This window comes from Beta vulgaris, chromosome 8, assembly GCF_026745355.1.
Source record: "Beta vulgaris subsp. vulgaris cultivar EL10 chromosome 8, EL10.2, whole genome shotgun sequence".
Taxonomy (NCBI): Eukaryota; Viridiplantae; Streptophyta; class Magnoliopsida; order Caryophyllales; family Amaranthaceae; genus Beta; species Beta vulgaris.
Genome location: NC_079209.1, coordinates 32,989,435 through 32,998,839, shown reverse-complemented (window position 1 = coordinate 32,998,839; position 9,405 = coordinate 32,989,435). Strand labels below are relative to the sequence as shown.

General features: G+C 37.2%; 1 pseudogene; it reads left to right on the top strand.

Annotated features, from left to right (window-relative positions):
* The first annotated feature begins 5,933 nt into the window (after positions 1–5,933).
* Positions 5,934–7,237, top strand: LOC125492456 (glutathione S-transferase T2-like; annotated as a pseudogene).
* The last annotated feature ends 2,168 nt before the right edge of the window (positions 7,238–9,405 follow it).

Sequence of the window (9,405 nt, the reverse complement as noted above, 5' to 3'; positions counted from 1 at the left end):
GTGATTTATCATCATTACTAATTTCAAATATTTACCTATTTGTAGTCAAAAGAATGGGAGATCTAGTGAAAAGACAATTTAACATACTAGATCTATCTGGGCAAAAGTTTTTAGAATGGACGGTGGACGCCCAAATGAATTTAAAGGCCCAAGGACTGGAACATACAATTAAAGATGTGACAACCCAACAAGGGGATGCAACTACAACAGCCGCATCAGTTAAAATTGCGACTGTACAAGAAAAGGCAAAAGCCTTAGTCCTCCTAAGACATCATTTACATGAAAGTTTAAAAAGTGAATATCTACTTGTGGATGATCCAAAAGAACTATGGGATAGCCTAAATGAAAGATATGGGCATCACAAAAATGTGCTTCTCCCAAAGGCACATTATGACTGGACCAATCTGAGGTTCCAGGATTTTAAAACAGTCAGTGATTACAATTCAACATTGTTAAGATATTGTGATCATCCCATCACAGAAGAGCAAATGATAAACAAAACGCTCTCCACTTTCCACGCCTCTAATATCATATTGGCAGAACAATACAGGTTCAGAGCTTTCAAAAAGTACTCTGAGCTAATCTCAGTACTACTTGTGGCTGAACAAAATAATGATCTTTTGCTGAAAAATCATAATCTTAGACCTACGGGGTCTTCAGCCACTCATGAGATAAATGCTATAGAAAGCTCTAATCCACCAGAAGCAAATGCTATACATAGTGGTGGACGCGGTAATTACAACGGTCGTGGGAGAGGACGTGGTAATTACCGTGGCCGAGGGCGTGGACGTGGAAGAGGCCGATTTTCCCCAAGAAATAATAATTTTAAACATTCTGATAAAAATTGGGGACAATCATCTGGAAATCAAGGCAGACGTCCTATAAAGGAAATGATACTTGCCATAGATGTGGCATGACGGGCACTGGGGCCGCACATGTCGTACTGCCAAACATTTGGTAGATCTATATCAAGCTTCAATAAAAAAAAAGGAAAAAATGCTGAAGCAAACTTTGTTAATGAAGCCACTACATCCATGCCCAGCCTTGATGTTTCAGATTTTTTTATGGATGATGCTGAAGTTGAAAATAAGTTTGTTTAGATCACAATCGATTAATGTGCTTAGTTTATTTCAACTGCTTCAATATCCACTTTCATGTATTTGTTCCTTTATTATTAATAAAAATACGTATTTTTCTTATACTAATCATCGTATTTATTATTTATGAAGATATGAATTCATCAGAAGTTGGAATTAAAGAACAATGTCTCCTGGACAGTGGGACAACACACACCATATTGAAAAATAAAGAGTATTTTTCAAAACTTACAATATTCCAAGCAAATGTTAGTACAATTTCTGGGACAGCCAAGCTAATTGAAGGCTCTGGAAAAGCTTGCATTATATTTCCAAATGGGACAAAATTGATAATTAATGACGCATTATATTCGAGTAAATCTCGAAGGAACCTCATAAGTTTCAAAGATGTACGTCAGAATGGTTACCATTTGGAAACAATGACAGTGAACAAAGAGGAATTCATATGCCTAACGGCAGAGAAAAACGGCAAGAAATACATCTATGAAAAATTGCCAGCAATTTCCTCGGGACTATATCGCATAGATATACGTCCGATTGAAATTAATATGATATCTAACCAGAAGTTAGATAATAGAAAATCATTTACTCTATGGCATGACCGATTAGGCCATCCTGGCACAGGAATGATGCATAGAATCATTGAAAACTCAAATGGACACTCTATAAAGAATGTCAAAATTCCTCGGTCAAATGAATTAACATGCTCTGCATGCTCACTTGGCAAATTGATAATCAGACCATCTATAAATAAGATTGCCACTGAATCTCCAATGTTTTTAGAAAGAATTCAAGGAGATATTTGTGGGCCTATTCATCCTGCATGTGGACCATTTCGTTATTTCATGGTATTAATTGATGCCTCTACTCGATGGTCACATGTGAGCCTTCTGTCAAGCAGAAATGTTGCATTTGCAAAACTTTTGGCTCAAATAATTCGATTAAGAACTCAATTCCCAGATCATACAATAAAGAAAATAAGATTAGACAATGCTGGGGAATTTACATCCCAAACATTTAATGACTATTGCATGTCTATTGGGATTATTGTTGAGCACCCTGTACCTCATGTACATACACAAAATGGTCTTGCTGAATCATTAATCAAAAGACTACAATTAATTGCAAGACCATTAATAATGAGGTCAAAATTGCCATCTACTACTTGGGGTCATGCTATATTACATGCGGCAACATTGATAAGATTAAGGCCGACAGCCTATCACAAATTCTCACCATTACAATTAGTATCTGGTCGAGAACCGAATATCTCACATTTGAGAATTTTTGGGTGCGCTGTACATGTACCTATTGCTCCGCCCCAACGTACTAAAATGGGTCCACAAAGAAGGATGGGAATATATGTTGGATTTGAATCTCCATCAATTATCAAATATTTAGAGCCAACAACTGGTGATCTATTTACGGCTCGATTTGCCGACTGTCATTTTAATGAGTCGGTATTCCCATCCTTAGGGGGAGAGAAAGTGGACCCACAAAATATAAAATCGGAAATTACATGGAACGCATCGCAAATGTCGTTTCTGGACCCGAGAACAAATTCATGTGAACAAGAAGTCAAGAAAATTGTTCATCTGCAAAGTATTGCAAACCAATTGCCAGATGCATTCACAGATTCTAAGAAAGTGACAAAGTCACATGTACCTGCTGCGAATGCTCCGGAACGGATTGAAATTCCTAATGACAATAAGGCAATTGAAAATGAGTCAATAGCACGTCGAAAACGTGGCAGACCACCCGGTTCTAAAGATTTAAAACCGAGAAAAATGAAAAGGCAAGGGGAGACAACGAACGAAATTAATATAAATCTCCCAACAGAGCATGATGAAAACAAAAATGAAGAGAAACGTGTTCCAGAAGAAAAGGAACATGAAAGCGTAGACAACAATGAAACTTCAATTAATTATGTTTCTACAAAGAGACAATGGAATCGAAAAGATGTTGTCTTGAATGAAATTTTTGCTTACTCGATAGCGGTTGAAATGACATACGATGAAAATGATGTAGAGCCAAATACAGTTGATGAATGTCGCCGTAGAAAAGATTGGCCAAAATGGAAAGAGGCAATTCAAGCAGAATTGAGATCACTTGAAAAACGTGAAGTATTCGGTCAAATAACCCAAATACCAAAAGGTGTAAAACCAGTTGGGTACAAATGGGTATTCGTGAGAAAACGAAATGAGAAAAATGAGGTTACTAGATATAAGGCAAGATTAGTAGCCCAAGGCTTCTCGCAAATGCCAGGGATTGATTATGATGAGACATATTCTCCAGTAGTCGATGCAACTACACTAAGATTTCTGGTAAGTTTATCAGTTTCGAAAGGATTGCAAATGAGATTGATGGATGTAGTGACCGCATATTTGTATGGCTCACTTGACACAGATATTTATATGAAAGTTCCTGAAGGACTAAAACTACCAGAAAATTGCATGCCCAAAGAGATGTTCTCAATAAAATTGAGAAAATCACTCTATGGGTTAAAACAATCTGGAAGAATGTGGTATAATCGTCTTAGTGAATACCTATTGAAAGAAGGATTCAAAAATAATCAAATCAGTCCCTGTGTTTTCATTAAGCGATCTAAATCAGGATTCGCGATCATTGCTGTATATGTCGATGATTTGAACATTATCGGAACTCCTAGAGAACTTGAAGCGACTGCAAAATACTTGATGAAAGAATTTGAGATGAAAGATCTCGGGAAGACAAAATTTTGCCTTGGCCTGCAAATGGAACATCTAAGAAATGGGATTTTTGTCCATCAATCAAACTATACAGAAAAAATCCTGAAACGTTTTTTCATGGACAAAGCCCACCCAATAAGTTCTCCAATGGTAGTGCGTTCCCTGAATGAGAAAGATGATCCATTCAGACCACGAGAAGAAAACGAGAGATTCTTGGTCCTGAAGTACCATATCTAAGTGCAATTGGTGCTTTAATGTACTTGGCTAACAATACTCGACCTGACATAGCTTTTTCAGTAAACTTGTTAGCTAGATACAGCAATGCACCAACCAAGAGACATTGGAATGGAGTCAGACACTTATTACGTTATCTTCGAGGAACACAAGATCTCGGATTATTCTATCAGTCAAGACCCAATGCGTCACTCATTGGATATGCAGATGCTGGCTACCTCTCAGACCCACAAAAGGCTAAGTCTCAATCCGGATATGTATTCACTTATGGAGGTACTGCAATATCTTGGAAATCTACAAAGCAGACTTTGACGGCCACATCATCAAATCATGCGGAATTAATTGCTCTTTATGAAGCTGGAAGGGAATGTGTATGGCTAAGGTCAATGATCAAGAATATCCAAGAAGAATGCGGGATGGAAACAATAACAACAAATCCAACTATCATCTACGAAGACAATACTGCATGCATCACCCAAGTAAGCGAAGGGTACATCAAAGGAGACAGAACTAAACATTTATCACCAAAGCTCTTCTTCACTCATGACCTCCAAAAGGAAGGGACGATCAACATTCGACAAATCCAATCATGTGAGAATCTTGCAGATTTATTCACCAAATCCCTTCCGGCGAAGAAATTTGAAGAATTAGTCCGAAAAATTGGAATGCGTCATCTTCATGATATATGCTAGATTCAGGGGGAGTATTATATGCGCTGCACTCTTTTTCCCTTCGATCAGGTTTTTATCCCACTGGGTTTTTCCTGACAAGGTTTTTAATGAGGCAGTTGATTTTAAGCATATAAGGCTACATAATAGTTGTACTCTTTCCCTAGTTATGGATTTTTCCCACGGGATTTTTCTAACAAAGATTCTTAATGAGAACAACGTCTATTATGACTTATAAGTGGACATTCAAGGGGGAGTGTTGAGAAACAGTGGAATGAACAATTCCACTGTTTACATGTGTGAAGTCCACTGTTCACATATGCGTGAAGTCCATATTTCCTGCGTGCATTTAATGCATGTCAGGTAATTTTCTCCCGTGTTGAAAACTTTGCAATTGTGCACAGTAGAAAACTTTGCTTATAAATACATCGGTGTAAGAAATCAGTTTTACACATCAATGCAATACAATACTCTCTGATATATTTGCATAACTTTTCTCTCTATTTCTCACAACATAACTCTAATTTTCACTCGTCTTTTTAAAATAATCTCAACTTTTGATTATTTCACAGCTAGGCTCTTGACTTGTGCATGATCCACAGGAATTTCACAAACTAACTAAGGGCACCATTAACCATGAATGAGAAATAAATCTCATGGGATGATTGAGAAAAAAAGAGGCTTAATCATGATTGAAAAATCAATCATGGGTTGAATGGGGTTGATTGGGGCAAAAAAAGGGGATGGGGTGAGTGGAATGGTGATTAGGCGTGGGAGTGGGACCCACTGCCTGGTCACCATTCCACTAAATTTTTTTGCCACAACAAGCAGCAAAACGCAGCGTTTTGCTGCTTGTTGAGGCAAAAAAAATTAGCCGCTGACACGCTGCAGCTGGCAGCTGACACGCGTGTCAGCGCCAACTGCAGCGTGACATTTGTCACGCACGCCATGTGTCGGATTGTTATTGGTTTTTTAAAATATAACCGTTGTAAATTTTACAACGGTTATATTTTAAAAAATATAAATCAAAAAAAAAATACCAACGGCTCTATTTTTTCGAGATCTATAAATAGAGACCCATTTTGCTATATTTTGGGCACACTTAATTTTCTCCATCTTCACTAATTTCTTCTCTTTGTTCTAACTCTTCTTCCATTGCTCTTTATTTTCAAATTCTTATAATTATGGATCCTAATATCCTAATTATATAGAAATCAACCCCAAAATCGCTCAAAAAATCAAATGCCTAGGCAACAAAATCGCTTAATTAGATCTCAAAATAAGTCAAATTATCGCCAACCTTCTCAAAATCAATCAAAATATCGTCAACCCTCTTAGATAAATACCAATCAAAGGGGAGAAAATTCTCAAAATGCTTCTCCTCAATATGATAACCTCTACCATGAATCTCCATCTGAAAATGCCAACCTTTCATATCGTCAAGTTGATCCTAATTATGGATTTTCTCAATACCAAGAAGATGCATCTCCTTACAACGATGTTGATGATGATGGTGGTGAATACGAAGAAGGTGGTGATGGTTTTGGTCAATACCATCAAGATGATGATTCTGATGATGATGATGAGTTTTTCAGGGAACTCAATCATTTTCGCAATTACTATCAGGCAATCAATCTCAGCAACCACCGCAAAGACAACCCGTTCAATCACAAAACCCACCTATCCCAGCAACAAGTTCTTCTGCTAAGAGGGTTTGGGATCAAGTTGAAGATGAACTCCTGGTCTCCGCATTTATGAACACTTCTCTTGATAAGGTGAGTGGGACGTACCAAAAGAAAAATATCTTCTGGGGAAAAGTTTGGGAAGCTTTCGAGGAAGGAAGAATAGCAAACCCAACAGAAATTGCTCCAAGAAATGTTGATATGGTGAAAGGTCGTTGGAGTAGACTTGCTCCACGGGTTTTAAGGTGGGCTGCATTTTATGATGAAGCTCTTGCAAGAAAGAAGAGTGGTCAAAACGATGATGATGTTCTGAGAGAAGCTCATGCATTGCATCGTAGGAAAAATGGTAGGTTCATCCTCGAACATGCTTGGAAATTGTTGAGGAAGTTTCGGAAATGGAGGTCAATAGTTATAAAATCAATGGAAAGTCAACGTGGTCTCCCCAAAGATCAACAAGAAAATGTTGATTCACCTGCAAGCGGAGGAAGCGGTAAGAGGACAAGAGTTGATGGAAGCGACTCAATGCCCGAGACACCTACTAGTGCTGAAGGAGGTGAAGATGACCCACGTCCCTATGGTACTAAGAAAGCGAAGGCTAAGCTCAAAGGGGTGGCTGGTCAGACAATTGAGTGTTTTGCTACATTCAGTGAAAGGCTTCGGATCCATGCAGAGGGTAGGAGTGTAGATGTTGAGAGAGAAGACAGAAAGAAGGAGGTTCAAGCAAGGAAGGTTGCTGCAAAGGAGGCAGAAATAGCGTTGCAAACCAGGATGCAGCAAGTGCAAGAGTATCATAAGAACATGGATTTGCTACAAGCAATGTATGCAAAGGAAAATCGAACAACATTTGAGGAGGGTATGATTGAGACATATAACAACATGGTTGACCAATAATCCAATTTTTTAGTGATTTAGTTTAAATGTTAGTTTATGTTTTAGTTTAAATTTTAGTTTATTGTTTTAGTTTAAATTTTAGTTTATGTTTTAGTTTTAATTTTAGTTTATGTTTTAGTTTAAATTTTAGTTTATGTTTTAGTTTAAATTTTAGTTTATGTTTTAGTTTAAATTTTAGTTTCTGTAAAAGTTAACATTTGTATGTTTAAGTTCACTTAATAAAAAAAAGGTTTAAAAATATTCTTGTGTTAATTATTATATGAATTGACATATGAATACAACTTTTTACATGATTGTACTATTTTTTACATTATTGTTCAGCTTTCAACATTATTGTACTGATGATAGCACTATTGTTTTACTTTTTACATTATTGTTCTGCTTTTAACATTATTGTACTGCTTTTAACATTATTGTACTGCTTTTAACATTATTGTACTGCTTTTCACATTATTGTTCTGCTTTTAACATTACTGTACTCCTTTTAATTATTGTACTGCTTTTAACATTATTGTACTGCTTTTCACATTATTGTTCTGCTTTTAACATTATTGTACTGCTTCTATGTATTATTGTACTACTTTTCACATTATTGTTCTGCTTTAAACATTATTGTACTGTTTTTCACATTATTGTACTGCATTTATGTATTATTGTTCTACTTTTTACATTATTGTACTTCCCCTTTACATTATTTTATTCTATATAACTCAAGGATCCTTCTTCACAATTTTCTCACACCAAACCCAAACACAATATTGTTCACCATTTTCTCACACCAAACTTAAACACAAGAATGAATCCCTTCAACTTCTCTCGTTCAAGTTCCTCTAGTTCCTCTAATTCTGATGAAAGAAGATCATCACGAGCAATAATTGATCAAGAAATAGATGATTTCTTGACCAATATTGTTCACCCACTTGCTCCAACTCTTATATCAAATGTAACTCCAACACCAAGAATAGAAGAGCAAAAGTGACTGATGATAATGAAGCAGGTCATTCACGTCCTAATCGAGCAGGGTGGAAGGTCATAGAAGATTGTTCAATGATTACTTTGCTGATCAACCAGTCTATCCAGCTCGTTTATTTCGTCGAAGATTTCGAATGCAACGACATGTCTTTGTTCGGATTATGGATAATGTCATTGCAAGTGATGAATGGTTCACTCAAAAAAGAGATGCTACGGGTCAGTTAGGTTTATCGCCCCTACATAAGTGTACGATATATAATGCTTGCCTACGGGGTAGCGGCGGATTCGCTTGACGAGTATGTGCGAATTAGTGAAAGTACAGCTCGAATAGCATTGATGAAATTTACGAAGGGGGTCATCAAGAAATTTGGTGCGGAGTACTTGAGACGGCCTACTCCAGACGATTTGGCTAGACTACTCAGATTCGGTGAAGATCGTGGATTTCCGGGCATGGTTGGTAGCATAGATTGTATGGCATTGGGAATGGAAAAATTGTCCGACTGCATGGAAAGGACAATTTCAAGGAAGAGGTGGTGTTGCTACTTTAGTTCTTGAAGCTGTTGCTGATCGTGACTTATGGATATGGCATTTTTTCTTCGGGATCCCAAGTTCGTGAATGACCTAAATGTTCTTCACCGATCTCCTGTGTTTAGGGATGTTTTAAAGAAGGTCGAGCACCCCGTGCAGTTTACGGTGAATGGTAACCAATATGATAAGGGTTATTATCTCACGATGGTAATATATCGAATTGGGCAACATTCATTCAATCAGTTACATGTCCTCATACTCTCAAGGACAAGTTATTTGCTCAACACCAAGAAGGAGCTCGAAAAGATGTAGAGAGAGCATTTGGGGTGCTGCAATCTCGGTTTGCTATTGTTTTGTTCGTAAACCATCCCTCGCATGGGATGAGGAAATTCTCAATGACATCATGTTGTCTTGCATTATCATGCACAACATGATTGTGGAAGATGAACGAGATACGTATGCACACTACGCAGATACTACCGAATTCAATTCCAACACAAGTAATAATAATGGGGAATAATTTGAATATTATCATGATCGGATCGTCGATATCAACCAGTACATGGCCAATAGAGATGCAATTGAAGATTAACATGTGCATCATTCCTTGAAACATGATTTGGTT